Source organism: Hypanus sabinus, chromosome 22 (assembly GCF_030144855.1).
Source record: "Hypanus sabinus isolate sHypSab1 chromosome 22, sHypSab1.hap1, whole genome shotgun sequence".
Lineage (NCBI taxonomy): Eukaryota > Metazoa > Chordata > Chondrichthyes > Myliobatiformes > Dasyatidae > Hypanus > Hypanus sabinus.
The window spans coordinates 17,907,461-17,926,155 of record NC_082727.1 but is presented as its reverse complement, the minus strand read 5'-3'; the positions used below and the strand labels follow the sequence as shown (position 1 = coordinate 17,926,155).

The 18,695-nt window shown below is 39.6% G+C and overlaps 1 protein-coding gene across 3 annotated transcripts in view; it reads right to left on the bottom strand.

Annotated features, from left to right (window-relative positions):
• r3hcc1l (R3H domain and coiled-coil containing 1-like) overlaps window positions 1–18,695 on the bottom strand; it is a 347,567-nt gene that overhangs the window by 290,337 nt on the left and 38,535 nt on the right. The window contains exon 1 of one of the 3 annotated variants that reach the window (XR_009507405.1): window positions 12,593–12,607. The exons of the other annotated variants lie outside the window; for them this stretch is intronic. The gene's annotated coding sequence lies outside the window, so the exon portion shown is untranslated. Of the gene's footprint in view, window positions 1–12,592; window positions 12,608–18,695 lie in introns of those variants that run through there. 3 annotated transcript variants of the gene reach the window in all.

Here is an 18,695-nt window from a genome sequence, read left to right as displayed (position 1 = left end):
AATGTTAATAAATAAGCACAGTGGGTGTTTTAATTTGTACAATTGCAAATTGAATTCAAAGATAATTTGTGTCACAGACCCTTTAAACAAATGCAACATTTGTGGCACACTCATTAAAACCAAATCTATTGTTAGGAAAAGCACTAAATTTGAGAAGACTTTTAGCATACACAGACATCTCTCTTGATCTTTTGCAGTTATGCAGAAACAGGCCAACCTACCGTTAAATATCCATTACACTAAATCTAATTCTATTCTCCCCACATTCCTGTCAGCTCCTCCCAGATTCAACCACTCATCTACACGTTAGACCCACGTTCCATGGCCAATTAACCTAGCAAGCAGCATGTCTATGGGATACATGAGGAAACCTGAGCACCTGGAGAAAAACCCATGTGGTCTAGGGAGAAATGTGCAAACCAAACAAATAGCATTGGCGATTAGGATTGAACACGGGTCACTGGATTGTGAGGTAGCACTTCTGCTAAGTGCACCACTGTTTCTCATTTCTCAACATCAGTTTATGTGGATAAGCATTTAGAAGCAATTCAGGCGTAACACCTCATACAAAGCCAAACTGCAGTGGAGATTGTAAACTGATAATGGTCAAAGAAACAAACACATTGGGTCATAAAGGTAAAGAAGTGAAGAACAGCGTTAAGTAGTTTAACAGTGCTTAATACTTCAATGCAAAGAAAAGCTGTCACTGATAGACTGGGGAATAAAGGGGTTACAAAAGCAGCTTGTATTTTCCCAGTTACAGGATAAACATAGGTAATCACACTACTAAAGCCTTCCAAAACTCAAAGAGGGGGAAGAAGAAAGCATGAAATGATTCAGAAAATACAGAGCTGCTAAGTGAATGAGTAAGGATATATCTGATCATTCACTTTGGTATAAATAAAACAAAGAAAAGCAAAATATGGACAAAAGCTTGAAAGGTCAATGTATTCAGCAAAGCCTTGGTGTCCTTGCACACAAATCACTAGAATTTACAAATAAAAATTAGGAATATAACCAATACACAGGCCTTGGTTGCAAGCGAACTTGACCATAAAAGTAAAAGCATCTTTCTGTAATCACACAGTATGCTGGTGAAGCTGCATCAGAAATTGTGTACACAGATCTGGTCTCCTTATGTAAGAATGGATAGACTTCCAAAAGCGAAATACCAGTGTGTGTAGAACCAGAATCACAGGATCAAACATTCAGGACTAAAACTCAAATAAGATGTCTCTACTCAAAAGAGGAGTCTTTGATATTCTCTACCGCAGAAGGCTTTGAAGTCCAAGCATGTAAATGCTGGGGTCAAGAAAGCTACCAGTTCCTCTACTTCCTCAAGAATATGAGGAAATTTGGTATGTCCTCGTGACCCCAAAGAACTTTCACTGATGCACTACAGAAAGCATCCTATCTAGATGTATCAAAGCTTAGTATGGCAAAACTGCAAGGAATTGCAGAGAGTTATGAACGCTGCCCAATCTATCATGAAACCCAACCTCCCCTCTATTGACTCCATCTACACTTCTTAACGCTTCAGGAAAGCAGCAATGCATCAAAAATTCCACCCACCCTACTTATTCTCTCTTTTCTCTCCTCCTATCCAGCAAAAGATACAAAAGCTTGAAAGCATATACCTCTAGGCTCAAGGACAGCTTCTATCTCTACTGTTATAAGACTCTTTAATGAACCTTGTACAGCAAAGATGAACTCTTGATCTCCCTATCTAACCTTGTCATAACCCTTGCACTTTGTATATTTGCAGTACACTTTCTCTGTAATGGTAACACTATATTCTGCATTCTTTTATCAGTTAATCCTTTTGTACTACCTCAATATATAATGTTTGGAATGATCTGTCTGGGTGGCATGGAAAACAAAGCATTTCACTGTATCTCGGTACATGTGACAATAATTAACCAATTAACCAGTCTCAGATGCATACACTTTCAAAAAGATCAGTAGACTTTTGCTCATTAAGGGAATTCATTCAAATGATATTAGTGCAGAGAAGTAGCACTGAAGAGAAAGATCACCCCAATTTTACTATATGACAGGGCAAGTAAGAGGTATCAAACAGCTGACTCCTGCTTCTATTTCTTATGTAGGAGGAGCTAAAGAATTATAAAACCATAAGACATAGGAGTGGAATTAGGCCATTCTGCACATCTGAAATGGCACAGTCTGCTCCACCAATCCATCAGGGCTGATTTGTTATCCCTCTCCAGCTTTCTCCCTGTAACCTTTGATGCCCTTAGTAATCAAGAACCCAATAACCTCCACCTCCATAGTTGTCTGTGGCAATGAACTCCACAGATTCACCACTCCCTGGCTAAAGGAATTCCTGCTCATCCCTGTTAGAAAGGAAATCTGAGGCTGTGCCCTCTAATCCCAGACTCCCCAACTACAGGAAATATCCTCTCCACATTCACTTTCTGGGCCTTTCAATATTCAACAGGTTTCAATGAAATCCCTTTCATTCTTCTAAACTCCAGTGAATAAAGGCCCAGCGCCATCAAACACTGCTCGCAAATTAACCCCTTCATTCCCAAGATTATTCTTGTGCCCTTGCTCTGCACCCTCTCCAATGCCAGCACATCCCTTCTTTGATAAAGAGGCTCAAAACTGCTCACAATACTCTAAGTGTGGTCTGGCCAATGCTTTACAAAGCCTCAGCACTACATTCTTGTTTTTATATTCTAGTCCTCTTGAAATGAATGCTAACATTGCATTTGCCTTCCTCACCACCAACTCAACCTGAAAGTTAACCTTTAGGGAATATTGCATGAGGACCCAGCTACCTGGGGTTCTGAGATAATATATTAATAGTAGGGGTATTTATCCAGGGAAGAAACAAAGAAAAAGATTATACAACGGCAGCAAATGCTTAAAATGAGTTTTTAAAAATTTTAAGGATAACTGCCGTACCAGACTTACATTTAGGTCATATCTGGGAAGCTGGAAAGGATAGCATTAAGAAAGAGCATATATAGTATTCACAATTAGGAAGATGTAACATTGATGTGGAAAAGTTCAAAAACAGAGCAGGAGTACAACTGAGTGAAGGCCAATTTTACCATGCTGAGGTGGGATTTATCAGCAGTGGACAGGAAACAGCTACTTGAAGGTATCAGAGTAATGGGGAGCCTTGAAGAACTGATAGTGAGGGTTCATACCAAATCTATTCCAAGTGAAAAGAAGTTGTTTCACACTTGTCACTGTATTTATCAGTCAATTTATTATTACTAAGAAAACTGCTTACTCTGTGAACTTTACTTGAACAAGGAATTTCATTGCACTCTGGCACATACAACAATAAAATGATCTGAATTTGAATTGAGAGGGAGTCTCTCAAATCTGGAACTACATGGATGGTAGTCACAGAGCGATACACTATAGATATAGGCCCTTTAGCCCAATGAGCCCATGTCAATTATGTTAATCCCAATGTTTTGCATTCAACCTATATCCCTCCAGGTTCCACCCATCTACTTACCAATCCAAATGCTGTTTCAATTATACTATTGTACCTTCCTCAGCCACTTGCTTGTTTCATACACTCATCACCCTCTGCATGAAAAGGTTATCCCTCAGGTCCCTTTTAAATTTGTACTCCCCCCCCCCCACCCTAAATCTAGGTCTCCTCATTTTAATCTCTCCTACCCTGGGCAAAAACTGTTACTGCCTACCTTATCTATGCCTCTCATAATGTTAACAACTTCTATAAGGTTGTTGCTCATTCTCCTATGTTCGAAAAAATAAAGATTTTGCCTGGCCAATCTCCCCCTATAACACAAGCCCTCTAGCACTGACAACAGCCCTGTAAATCTCTACTCCATTCTTTCTAGTTTAACCATGTCTTTCCTATAACAGGGCCGCCAAACTGTCCTCAGTACACATAAGGTGTTAACATTGAGTAGGTCGAAGCAAAAGAAACTTATGACTGATAATGCATGGTTAACACCATAGAATGCCCAAAGGAACATAGAAAGTTCAAGCAGGAAATTAAAAAGAAAATTGGGAAGGCAAGATGTGTGCATGAAGAACTCCCCGAGATATTTTATAAATATGAAAAGAGTAAGAGGGAAGAACAGGGCCTATCGGAGACACATGAATAATGTTTTAGTGAGTATTTTACTAACCTCTTTACCAAACAGTGACAAGACAGTTACTGACATTAAGGAGGAAAGGTGCCAAATATTGATATGATAAATATACAGAGGAAGTGTTTGGAATTCTAACATAATTAAAAATCGATATCTCACCAGAGCTGCATAAAAATGTACCTCAAATGAAAAATCAAATTGCTAGAAACCTGAAACACAAAAAGAAAATGCTGGGAACACTTATTAGGTCAGGTAGTATCTGCAGGGCGAGGAACAGAGGGTCTGAGACTAAAATGCATCTTTTAAAAGAATTGAAATAGTGGAAGACCATTATGTGCTGCTGTTGGAACAGACAGAAAAAAGAGCTAGGCCAAATAGGTAAAGGCCAGATAACCCAACTTTGGCAATGGGGCAAATTTCTGGAATATAATTCTAAGATACAGCATATATCAGAAAAAACAAAGTTACAGGTCACTCCAGGATTGTTAACATGATTTTTTTCAAGGAAAATTTGTGTCTGACTAATTTTTCAGATTCTGTGCCATTATGAAAGAGAGTGAGAAAAATGCACTTGGTTTACATAGACTTTAGCAAAATGTTCTAACAAAACTGTTCCTGCAAAGTTTGGGATCAAGGAAAAGGTGGCAAGCTTGATCCAAACTAGCACAACATGCATAAATGTCCAAAGAATATCAGTAACTGGACTGGGTTACTGGGTAGAGTGGTACAGTAGGGCTCTGGTCAGAAGTGCCTGATTTGTGCATCACTGCCTGCTACGGATGAACAAAGAACATGATCTGAAGAGGATGCAGAGGGTTGTGGAATCAATCAGACAGCTCCATCACAGGCACAGCCCTTCCCACCACTAAGGATATTTTCAAGAGGCAGTGCCTAAAGAAGGCAAGATCCAACGTAGAGAAACCTCGCCATCCAGGACATGTCCCTTTCTGGATAGAAAAGACTTAAAAGGATAGGAGCTAGAGGCAAATAGGATACGTTTGGTTTGTGTGGACAATGGCTTCTTTCCATATGATATATAACTTTAGTACTGTATTAGACTTGGATTTATAAAATTATAAGAGACCAAGATACATGAAAAGGGAAACCATTTAAGACCATCCCTCCACCATTTCATCATGGCTGATTCAATTTTATATGCTTTTATATGGGTACACAAAATACTTATTCAGTTCATCCACCATATTGCTGTCCCCCATTACCTCTCCAGCATAATTGCCCAGTGATCTGATATCCATTCTTGCCTCTCTTTTGCACTTTATGTATCCGAAGAAACTTTTGCAATCCTTTTTAATATTATTGGCTAGCTTACTTTCTCATTCCATCATTACCTTATTAATGACTGTTTTAGTTGCCTTCTGCTTTAAAAGCTTCCCAGTCTTCTAAAATCCCACTAAATTTTTCTCTAATATATACCATCCTTTTGGGTTTTTATGTTGGCTTTGACTTCTCCTGTTAGCCATGGTTGTGTCACCTTTCCTTGAGAATACTTCTTCCTCTTTGGGATGCATATATTCTGGGCCTTCCAAATTGCTTCCAGAAATTCCAGCCATTGCTACTCTGCCATCATCCTGACTGGTGTTCTTTTCCAATCAGTTCTAGCCAACTTCTCTCTCATTTCTGTAATTCCTTTTACTCCACTGTAATACTGATACATCTGTCTTTAGCTTTGCCTTCTCAAATTTCAGGGTAAATTCTATCATATCATGATCACTTTCCCCTAAAGGTTATTTTACCTAGGGCTCTTTAATAATGTCTGATTCATTGCACAACACGCAATCCATAATAGCTGATCCTCTAATGGGCTCAACTACAAGCTGCTCTGAAAAGCCATCTCGTGGGCACTTAAGAAATTCTTCTTCCTGTAATCCAGCACCAACCTGATTTTTCCCAATCTACCTGTATTTTAAAGTCTCCCATGACTATTGTAACACTGCCCTTTTGCCATGCATTTCCTATCTCCTGTTGTAATTTGTAGGCCACATCCTTACTACTGTTTGGGGGTCTATATACAACTCCCATCAGTGTCTTTTGACCCTTGCAGTTCCTTAGCTCTATCCACAATGATTCAGCATTTCACCTTATGTCACCTCTTTCTAATGATTTGATTTCACTTTTTTACCAACAGAGCAACGCCACCCTTCTACCTTCCTGTCTGTCCTTTCGATACAACGTGTATACTTGTGTAAAGAGGGTTTCTTCTTTTTGTTAACTAGCAGGAATGCTAATTTACTGATAACGAGAATGGTATTCCTTTGTAAACCAAATGGGGATTAATGTTCTTTCTTCTGAGTCTGTAAGCTTTTGTTGACGGGCTTTTGGGCAGATCGGCGCGAGGGGGTCGAGAGAGAGGACGCAATGCTCTAAGCTGGGCGAGGATCGGACCCCAAAGGGGGGTCCGAGGCCGGGAGATTCTCCGAGGGGGGGGGGGAATAAAGCTAGATGTGCTTGGTTGACCACTCGGAGGTCCTGAGCTGTTTGGAGAGTCAAGGAGTTCGGAGGGTCCTGAGCTGTTTGGAGAGTCCGAGGAGTTCGGAGGGTCCTGAGCTGCGAGTCGAGGAGTTCGGAGGGGATCGAATGGTGGCCAGAAGACTTCAGAAATTGAGCTCCAACGGCTGTGCACGAAGTGGTTTGGACTTTGATAAGTTTGGCGCCTTTTCTTTAATTTTCTCTTCATATATACTGTATCGTTATTAATCACTTAGTTATAGTAACCTTTATAAATTGTACTCATTTAATCGCATATGGTGTACTGTCTGTTTTTGGGCGAGGCGGGGACATCACACAGCATCCACACCAGCTGATTACCCAGTTTGGCGGGGCCGAAGGCTGCTCCCCCTAGACAAGAACGAGCTGAGCGAGCCTGAGGCGACCCAGGGGGTTACATTTGGATATTAAATTCCCAGCCATGATTCACTAAAGCCTACAATGTCATTCATGTCAATCAGCAAATGTGCTGTCTACCTTATTCTGTGCAGCAAAAAAAAAGGATATGGAGACTCAAAGCAACATACAAAAAGGGCTGGTGGAACTCAGCAGGTCAGGCAGAAACTCTGGAAATGAATAAACAGTTGATACTTTTGGCCAAGAGCCTTCATTAATAAAACTGATAGGAGGTTTAGAGGTGAGTTAAAGAAAAACTGTGTTCACTCAATGATTGCAGAAGCGATGGTGGGGGTAGTAATTGTTGCCACATTGACAATTTGCCTAATGTGGCTATGGACTGAATGTTGCGATGAGGGAATGTCTGAAATAGCTGTTTCTCCTGGCACGGACAAGATTGTTCAATGGTCTCCTCTTAAGATGCAAATATTGATGATTCTATGATGTTAACAGTCAAGGAAGACCTATTTTCATCACCATGCCCTCTATTCACTACTCACAGTATCACTGCCTCTGCATCAGAGAAACCAGAACCAGAATGGGTCATTACTTTGTTGAATATCACCATTCAGTCCACAAATACACCAGCATGACTAGGCATGCTATTGTTAATTCCTGCCCTACTCCCACACTGTTCCAATGAAGCCCCAAGAATAGCATCTCATTGTCCAAGAAGGCATCTTACAGCCTTCCAGATACTGAACACACCATTTCAGAGAAAAAAAAAGCCATTGCCAATATCATTACAGAATCGAGCAGTGGTGAAATTTCTACCTTCTCTAGGCACGCCCTTTGTTCCATTTTTATCCCACTTTGGTCTTGTAGTGCCTAACCATTTGTAAAGTAATCTTTCCTACCTTCCACCTCTCTTCTGGTCTTTCAAATTACTAATGCACATATTAGAACATAGAACATTATAGCCCGATACAGGCGCTGCAGTCCACAATGTTGTGCCAACTTTTAATCTAACTGTTCAGTCCTACATAGCTCTATCAAGTCACCTCTCATCCTCCTTTGCTCCAAAGAGAAAAGCCCTAGCTTACTCAACCTACCCTTATAGGACATGTTCTCTAATCTAGGCAGCAATGTTGTAAATCTCCTCTGCACCCTCTCTGAAGCTTCAATATTCTTTCTATAATGAAACGACCACAAGTGAATACAATAATCCAAGAGTGGTCTAATCAGGGATTTATAGAGCTGCAACTTACCCCAACTAATGAAGACCAACACACCATACGCTTTCTTAACCCTATCAACTTGCAATAGCAACATTACAAGGAATAGGAATAAGACTCAGCTTATTAGCCTCCCACACCATCAGTAAGATTATAGCTGCCCTGTCCTTGGCCTGACTTTCCTGTATCATCCCCACAACTGCTGACTGCCTTACAGACTAAAATCTGATGAAGTGGTCGGAATTCTTAACTCCGCTCTCCACAGACAGAGTTCTGTCTGTCCAACCAGACAACCATTAACAGAGCTCTTTCTGTGCAAGGTGCAGCATTAACAAAAAAAAATAAGGTAAACATCAAGAGGCATCTAAGTCAGGAGAATTAGAATGATATTATGCTCAAAACACCCATCTGGCACGGTAGCATCTGCAGAGAGAAAAAGAGGGATTGCCTTTTCAAGTTGAAAACATGAAAAAATAGGGGTATGGATAGGGTAAATACAAACAGATTTTTCCCCCAATGAGTTTGGGTGAGACTAGAACTAGAGGTCATAGGTTAAGGGCGAAAGGTGAAATATTTAAGGGGAACATGAGAGAGATCTTCTTTCACTCAAAGAGTAGTGCGAGTGTGAAATGAGCAGCCAGTGGAAGTGGCGAATGTGGGCTCGATCTCAACATTTAATAGTTTGGATTAGAACAGAGATATGGAGGGCTATGGTCCTGGTGCAGGTTGATGGGACTGGGCAGAATAATAGCTTGGCCAAGGGGCCTGTTATGTGCTGTAGTGCCCTGTAACTTAATAACCTGCTAGAGGAACTTAGTGCGCTGAGTAGCATCTGCACAGGGAACAGCAAGTGTCCATGTTTTGGATCAAAACGAGAGAAAAGATGTTTCAGGTTGAAACGTGGAATTGTTTGCTGCTGTATAATCACATTATCTGTAGTTTATTGCCTTTTAGGGTGCCAGAACACATTCAGTTAAGGGTGGAATTGTTAATTTCGAATAAGATGGGCATTTCAGTTTGTTAATGTAGATTATTATGAAAAGGTGTATGAAGTAACAATGCTGCAGCCAGTCAAACAAAAGAACTGGGCCAATCTTCTTCAAGCATGCTTGTTAACTACTCTGCTGCAAGTGACAGAGATTGACTATGTACATAATTTTTATGCAATTACCCTCCATACCCAGTATTTTTCTGTAAAATTTTCCCCGCTTTTACTGGGTGAAACCATTGCAGTGTCTGCACTGCCTAATGACTGAAGTGATTAATAAAGGGTGAATTATTACCCACCCTTTGTTTTCTATTAATCAAGTCTCAATCCATGCTAGTATCTTCTCCTCAATTTTATGTGCTCTAAACTTGTTCCTTATTTACGTTTGGCTTTCTGAAAATCTAAATGAACCACACTCACTACTTTTTTTTTCTCTACTCAAACATATACATCCTTAAAGAACTCATACAGATGAGTCAAACATGATTTGCCTTTCATAAATCCAATTGACTCTACTCTATTATTATTTTCAAAGCATTTTAATATCATATTCTTTCTGATCAATTCCTGCAAAACAAAGCAAAACAGTTACAAACAATCTGAGCATTTTTTCTCCCTAAAACCTTCATACTGTCTACTGTAGTCTTTTGACATAAAAGATCCAAAATTTTTGAATTAATCCTGGTGAAGAACATAAAGAAGTATCAGAGATTGAATAAAGCTACTTTGAATTAAAAGCTGTTCATTTCATTTGCTATCAGTTGCACTGGCTTGTAGGCTCTAACAATCTTCATTTGGGCAGTGTTTGAAAACTCCAACTATACAGGGAGCAAAAATTGTTGATTTGCAAAATTCAGCCAGCATCTGATTCTTGAAGGTGTGTTCTGTTTCTTTTGAGTGGGACATTACCAGGGAGAATGGGAGAACTTATGAAGGTTTTGTACATTGAAATAGACTTTAAAAGAGAATCCAACTACAGTTCATAAGAGCAAATTCAAGGTGTCATCACAACTCAAAGGGATATAAGGTGGCACTTAAATTTTCCTTTCCTTGGGGAATAACTTTTGTGAATCCCCCAAAGACATAAAATGAAAGAAAACACCTTCTTTTGGTTACATACTGTATGTTTAATTTCTCATTCACTGAAACTTTAGTGGAAGCCAAAGGGAGAGAATCCAGGTAAATTCAATGAGCCTGCTAAAATCTCAGCACGATTTTATAATTTGTGGCACATGTAAAATTAAAACTGCCTATGATGCGCTTTGACATTATACCATTCTCACTAATCCCAAAGTACCATTATATCCTCAATTTATTGCTCCTTTGAAAGTTCCTCCCGTGCTCCTCCTAATATACACTTCAACATAGCTTCTTACAAAAGTTCTTGTATTACAGGCGCATTCATCATACATCCCTTCTCTCTTCCCAGGATTTCCAAGCTGTGGAATCGTTGGCCTCTCTTCTCTCAACATGGTCCCTAATCTATCATCTACACATTTGATTCATGCTGAACTCTGAATTCCATCAGGTGAGAAACTTTACCAAGTGATACTCCAAAACCTCAGCTTGTCATTGCACTGATGAGAAAAAAAGCCACATCTAAATGCAAATACTGCCAACTTTATTACTTACCTCAACCTTTATCACTTCCTTTACTATGTGACGTGACTCCAGTTTCTTGATAGCTACTGTGTTCTGAACTAAAAAAGCAGCATACTCAACAATTATGTTAATTGAAATGCAGTTCCTCTAAAAATTGACACTAGTTACTGAGAAAATGAAATTCCATTTAAGTTTCCATTGCTGGCAAGCTGTATGTTGCCAAGTGCTGTTGCCTGGAAAAGTGGGTTATAATATTTTAAAGGGAAGTATTCAATAAAATGCAAAATCTTCCAACCAGGAAGATTTGCATTATTGGGTTTGCAGTTTATAGAAAAGGGATCGTAAAAATACTATCACATTAAGGTCCTGAGTGATTATATAATTAAAACCATTCAGCTCTAAAAATTGCAGAGATTTTGCATTCCTTTTCACTTTTCTTATACAATTAATGTCATCGCTGGAGCATTTGTTACTGAATCATCTGTCATCCCAAAAACCTTGAGCCCAGCTAGCCTGCAAAAATCTGCAGCCAATCTAGAGACAACAGATACTTTAAATGCATTCAGTCTACTCTCTTTATCTGCTCAACACCTTGTGTACATCTCTGGATGTAAAGTTCAAACTTGAGATCAGCTTCACATGTATGGTGTCATTAACACTGCACGTTACCACCTTGGTAATGTCAACCACTGTGCACTAACTTCAACTCATCTGATGCTGAAACCTTCTGGGTTTTACTATTCTAACGTGATTCTTTATTCTCAATTACTCCTCACCTATTCAGATTCAGATTTATTTATCATGTGTGCATCAAAACATACAGTGAAATGCATCATTTGTGTTAACCACCAACACAATCTAGGGATGCGCTGGGGACAGCCCACAAATGTCACCACACAGTCTGCCGCCAACATAACATACCCACATTGTTCACAGATCACACAAATAACAACAGCAGCAGCAAGACAGGCCCCTTACCTCCTTCCCACCCACACAGACAGCCCTCTAACATCATAACAGGCTGTGTCCGGGCCTCCAGCAGACTCACAGTTATAGACTCAGCCAGCTCCATCACAGACATAACATTTCAGGTACATGAGCCTAGAGACTCACACTTAATAATTTAGGAATAATTTCTTCCTTTCTGACATCAGATTTCCAAATGGTCTGTGAACACTACCTCATGTTCCCTTTCCTTTTCACTATTTTTGTCATTTATAAATTATACAGTCTGTACACTGTACTGCTGCTGAAAAATAACAAATTTCATGACATAGGTCACTGGTAATAGATCTGAATGACTTTCCTCAACAGTCTCTTTGAACTGCAGACTCCCAAAACTGGTCTTCATATTCCGGTTTGCATCATAGCCTGCTTGCTCACCTGCTCATAACCTGAACCAGGATGTGCTAATCTATTTGAAAGATTCAAAGTACATTATCAAATTATGTACTGTGCAGTATACAACCCTGAGATTTAGCTTTTCATAGGTAGCTACGAAACAAAGAAATACCAGAAAACAAAACATTCAAAGAAAACATTAAACACCAAATGTGCAAAAAAAGAACAGATCTTGCAAATGGCAAGATCTTACTATCTCCTAATTTTAAAAATCTACCTGTTATTTAATTGTTTCTCTCTTCACAGGTGCTGCCTAACTTGCTGTGTATTTCTAGCATTTTATTTTTGTTTCAGACTTCCAGCATCTGCAGTTTTTTCTTATTTGTCTTGTAACTGCATGGTTCAAGTCTTTACCAAATTATCTCAATTGGGCTATTTTAGCTGGACCCAATACAATCGACCTTCACTAATCCAATTACCTGTAATCCAGTTCCTTTGATAATCCGGCACTGATTTCAAATTTTCCACAGGCCACTGTACCAATCTGCTGCGCATTGTTTTGGTTCCACCAGATCTGTTCACACTTGTAAGCACAGACAGGCAATTTCTGCTTGTTTTCCTGCATTTATTAATATCATTTGCTCTTCTTTAGCCCGAATTACGGCCCCAGTGAGTAAAGGAAATGCACCTCATGCTGTGAAGCGAAAACACCGCACATTATCCATTAAAGATAAGGTTCAACTCTTGAAAAAAACTGGACAGTGGTGTATCGGTGAAAAGTTTGTGCGAGTGTTACAACATTGGCTCTTCCACAGTGTATGATATAAAGAAACAGAAAGAAAAACTGCTATTTTTTTTGTTGTTAGTGGATCAAAGAAACAGTAGTGCGTAAGAAAAACAATGAAAGATGGAAGAAGTTTGGAACTAGATAAAGTGCTGATAACATGGTTTAATCTTCGTGTAAGTGAAGGTGTTGAACTACCTGGAGATATTTTGAAGGAACAAGTAAAAGTGTTTCATGGAGAACTAGGACTAGATTATGAGTGTGGCTATAGTGAAGGCTGGTTTCATTGGTTCGAGCAGCGTCATGGCTTACAGTGTTGTGCAGTATGTGGTGAAAAAAGTTCAGCAGACAAGGAAGCAGCAGCAGAGTTTGTTGACGAGTTCGCCAAGTTAGTCTCCAATGAAAAATTAAGCCCCGAGCAGGTGTACAATGCTTTGTATTGGAGATGTACACCAAGAAGAACACTAACAACAACAGATGCAGAATCACCAACAGATCGCCAATGATGTTTCATAACTGAGCAAGAAATAATGAGTGTTTATATGCTGCAGGATAAGCTAATCAGAGAGACCAAAATATACAAAACTGCTTACCTTGAAAGATATGTTCAAAAAATTGCTAGAAAAAAGTGCAACAGGGGAGCTAACACTTCAAAATCCAGTGCCATCAACTTCTGCTCACCCAGATGTGCTTCCACCAACATCAACAGTTTTTGAAGAAACTGCTGTGCCAGTTTCAGCACAAGTTCCTGATACTTCACTCATTTTTCAAGATGAAGATGTTGATGACCCTGACAATCCCATACTTGCAAACATGTAACTTTGCCTGAAGGTATATTATACGTCTCATTTTAGAAGTGGAAGTGCTCAACTTTTCCATATAAGTTAACTCCTGTATGTTTACCTGTACCCTTTATTTTATCTGTGCCTGTACAGTATATTACTTTATTAAAATTTCACTTGCTACTCATTTAATATTTCTGTTTCATTATTATCTAACGTACTGATTTACATTATATTTTAAAGGTATGATGAGGCAGTTAGCTATTGCTTAATGTTATCCTTCTGTAATTCGGCATTTTCACTAATTTGGCACTCCTCAGGTTCCAATGGTGCCAGATTAGTGAAGGTCGACCTGTACTTCCAAATTAGGGGAGAGGAAGTGAAGCGGCTTTCCTGTTCCTGATCATCAGTCCTGCTGATATCATATGAGGGCAACACACACATCCAGCAGATTAGGTACAAGATGCTGACAAGTGCTTATGAAGCTGCACCCTAACAATGCCTGAGTCGTTCAGCAAAGGTGAGAAAAAAAACAGCTATAAAGGGGTTCTGTCCTGTCCAAATAATAATTTTATTCAAGGTTTGCTGCTTTTAAAAAAGGTCACTACATTCAACTTTTGCATAATGCTCCACGTACATCATTTTCTTGACAAATTTCGTTTAATGTTGCAATACAATTTTTATGGGCTCATAAATAATTCCGACAGCCAAGTACTGCAGTCCTGCTGCAGTTACCTGCCTCTAGCAAGTTTGCAGGAAATGTGAAAAGCCTGAATGAATGCTAACAATGTCTGACAGTGTAAGGATTTAAGTTAGATTGTCTCCTGCATTTGCAACCGTATCTTTCAAATTTTAACGAACATTGAGGAATAAAAAAGGAAATATTTGAATGAGACACCAAATATATAGTACAATACCAGTAAAATAGTTTCCCACAAATAACTAGCTTCCTAGCATTGGAGAATAATTTTAGTCTCAAATGATTCCTTAAATTACATCTGATCTATAGCTCTATCAATAAAAATGAATTAACCTTGCACCTACAAAATATGGCAGCAGCAGATGAAGGCAAACATTTTCAACCTCCACTTATTGCATTGCTGGAACATGGCCTCTGTCCTTGAACGAGTGAAATTCTAACACATCCTGGAACAAATGATGTAGCTTCCCATTAAAGAATGACTTTTGCATTAAGGACCTACTGGCGGAAAGTCCTTAGCTGACAACTGAAGCAATTGTAAGCAGGGTTGCCAGTAGGCATAATCAGCATAATGATAACAGTCATTGGGAGGAGACACAATATTTAGCACGTGCACTTTAACAGCCACTTTTCCTCCTCTTTACTAATCTTCTGACTAACAATATGTGGCCATTTTACAATGCAGGAGCATCAGAATAAACCTCTGGTTCATCATATAATACATCTTGCTGGCTGCCTGCCTTGACAGTGCCAATGGACAGATCCTCCTACAACAGCAGCTGACACTGGTACATCAGGTGGAAAACTCCTAATCCATTCCCTCTAATCTGTGGAAAGTCCAGTCAATTACATTCAGGTTTCACTCTTATTTTGAGCTCAATCCAAATTTTAAACAAAGCATTAAATATTAAGATACTTACTGTCAAATGTACACCGAACATCCAATGAAATGTGTTGTTTACATTAACAACCAACACCGTCTGAGGATGTACTGGGGGGGCAGCCCGCAAGTGTTGCCATGTTTCCAACACCAACATAGTATGCCCACAATTTAACCCATACATGAGCAAAAACTGGAACACCTAGAGAAATCCATACAGTTGTAGGGAGAATGTACAAACTTATTATAGAGAGCATCAGGAATTAAGCCCTGATCTTACAGCTAGCACTGTAAAGCACTACACTGCCGTACTGCCCTAGAACTGAACCACTGGACATTTCCACCTTAATGATGGGATATACAAGTTCACTGCTTCAGTCCAAGTGACAATATCCATAGATTGATAATTGCGTACAGAACAAACAGCAGCACTCCCCTTACTTAGGCAGGCTTACTCAGTACAAACTCCGTAAAGTTAGTATGAGGTAGACCCACCAGAAAAAGCTTTAGTATCAGAAGATTCAGAATCAGGTTTATTATAATTGACATGTATCATAAAACGTGTTGCTTTGCAGCAGCCTTACAGTGTAATATATACTATTCAGCAAGTAGTACAAAAAGTGCTCAAAAATAGTCCAGTAGTATACATGAGTCCTGTGTCCACTCAGAAATCTCATGGCAGAAGGGAAAAAAACTGTTCCTAAAATGCATCTTTAAAGTGGATCTTTAGGCTTCTCTATCTCCTCCCTGAGCGTGTTATTGAGTCTTAGAAAACTACAGCACAGAAACAAGCCCTTCAGCCCATCTAGTCCATGCCAAACCATTTAAACTGTCTAGTCCCATTGACTGACATCTGGACCAGAGCTCTCCATATCCCTCCCATCCATGTACCTATCCAAACTTCTCTTAAATGTTGAAATTGAAATTGTATCCACCACTTGCATTGGCAGCTCATTCCACACTCTCACCAACCCGAGTGAAGAATTTTTCACTCATGTTCCCCTTAACCTTTTCAGCTTTCATCCTTAACACATGATCTCTAGTTGTAGTCTCATGCAACTTGAGTGGAAAGACCTATTTATACCCCTCATGAATCTGTATACCTCTATCAAATCTCCCCTCATCTTCTATGTTCTATGGAGTAAAGTTTTAACCTATTCAATGTTTCCTTATAATTCAGGTCCTCCAGCCCCAGCAACATCCTTGTAAATTTTCTTTGTACTCTTTCCATCTTTCCTGTAAGGCAGGTGACCAAGACTGCACACAGTACTCCAAATTAGGCCTCATCAACACTTTATACAACTTCAACATAAAATCTCAACTTCTGTACTCAATATTTTGATCTATAAAGCCCAATGTGCCAAAAGCTTTCTTTATGACTTTATCTACTTGTGGCGCCACTTTCAATGAATTATGTATCTGTATTCCCAGATCCCTTTGTTCTACCATGCCCCTGTGTGCCCTACTGCTCACTGTGTAAGATCTACCCTGGCTGGTCCTCCCAATGTGCAACACCTCATATTTATCTGCCTTAATTCCATCTGCCATTTTTCAATCCATTTTTACAGCCAGTCCAGAACCCGCAAGCTTTGATCATCTTCCTTGCTGCCCACGATACTCCCAAACTTGATGTCACCCGAAAATTTACTGATCAAGTTAACCACATTATCATTCAGATCATTGATGTAGATGACATACAACAATGGACCGATCCCTATGGCAGTCCACTAGTCACATGCCTCCAGTCAGAAAGGCATCGGTCTACTACCACTTTCTGGCTTCTCCCACAAAGCCAATATCCAATCCAAATTACTACCTCTTCTTGAATGCCAAGCAACGGAACCTTCTTGAACAACTTCCCTTGGGGGACCTTGTCAATTGTCTTGCTGAAGTCCACATAGACAACATCCACTGCTTTGCCTTATCAACTTTTCTGGTAACTTCCTCAAAAAACTCTATCAGATTGGTTAGACATGACCTACCGAGCACAAAGCCATGCTAACTGTCCCTAATCTGTCCATTCCTATCCTTCCTGAGATGTTACATTACATTTACACTACTCTTCCCAAAGCTGTATCTTTGGGCAGACAATACAATGCCTGCAAGCACAGCAGGCTTGACAACAGTATCTAGATTAGATTAGCTTTATTTTGTCACATGTACATCGAAACATGCAGTGAAAAGAGGGTGGAGCTTAGGAGGATGATGGCACCTAACAGCGACTCCTTTGCTTGCAGCAAACAGCTCTATTTCTATCTTTAATATCTCTATTTTGCCTTTTCAGGGTTCTTTTGAAGACCCTGACCTGGAGTTACATGCTGACTCTGATCATTTGTGGAAATGGGATCCGGCCTCGAGGTCTCAGGATTTGTTGTTTTTCAATATGCCAAGGATGCGGCCCAGAAGACTAGTGCACCTTCAGGGTGCCGGAGTTTCACGGCTCCGGAGGCAGGCAGATTCGAGATCATTGCTTGCTGTTGCTTATGCCTGGGTGGGGGAAGCTAAAGGGGGCTTTGGGTTCTAGCATTTAAATGTCATTCATTCTTTGGGGCACCCCTCTTTTATTGGGATGTTTGCGAAGAAAAAGAATTTCAGAAGGTATATTGTATACATTTCTCTGATATTAAATGTACCTAGTGAAATACATTGCCTGCATCATTGTTTTGTAATGTGCTGGGGGCAGTCCACAAATGTCACACTTGTCTGGTGCCAACGTAGCATGCCCACAACTTACTAAAGCCCAGATCATATGTCTTAGGAATGAGGCAGAAAACACATGCTATTATAAGGTGAACATACAAACAGTGGCGGGAATTAAACCCCAATTAGTGTTCACTGGCACTGCATAGTAATTGATTTACCCTGCTGTTTTAAGACTATTGAACAGTTCCCAAGAACAGTAAGACAGAATTTTGACCTCACAATCTATCTCCCTATGTATGTCTACCTGCACTGCACTTTCTTTCTAACTGTAATACTTTATTCTGCATTCTGTTATTGTTTTATCTTGTATTGTTCAGCAAAGATCAACTTTATTTGTCTTGTACATGTACTAGGAATTTGCTATGGTGTGTTGGTCAGGGTACAAAATGCAACACAAAAAACAATAATTATAAAGTATGAAGAATTATATAAAAATAAAGTTAGAAGCTAAAATGTGTGTGTATATGTAAATAAATACCAGCATGTATTTACAAAGTAAACAGTATTAGTATGACACTATTACAGCTCAAGGCATCAGAATTCAATTCCGGTGACCTCTGTAAGCAAGTTTGCACATTCCTTCCCATATGCACATAGGTTTCCTCTGAGGGCTCTGGTTTTGCCCCACAGTCCAAAGACCTACTGGTTAGTTGGTTAACTGGTCATTGTAAATTGTCCTGTGATTACACCAAGGTTAAACTGATGGGTTGCTGGGTGGCGTGGCTCAGTGGGC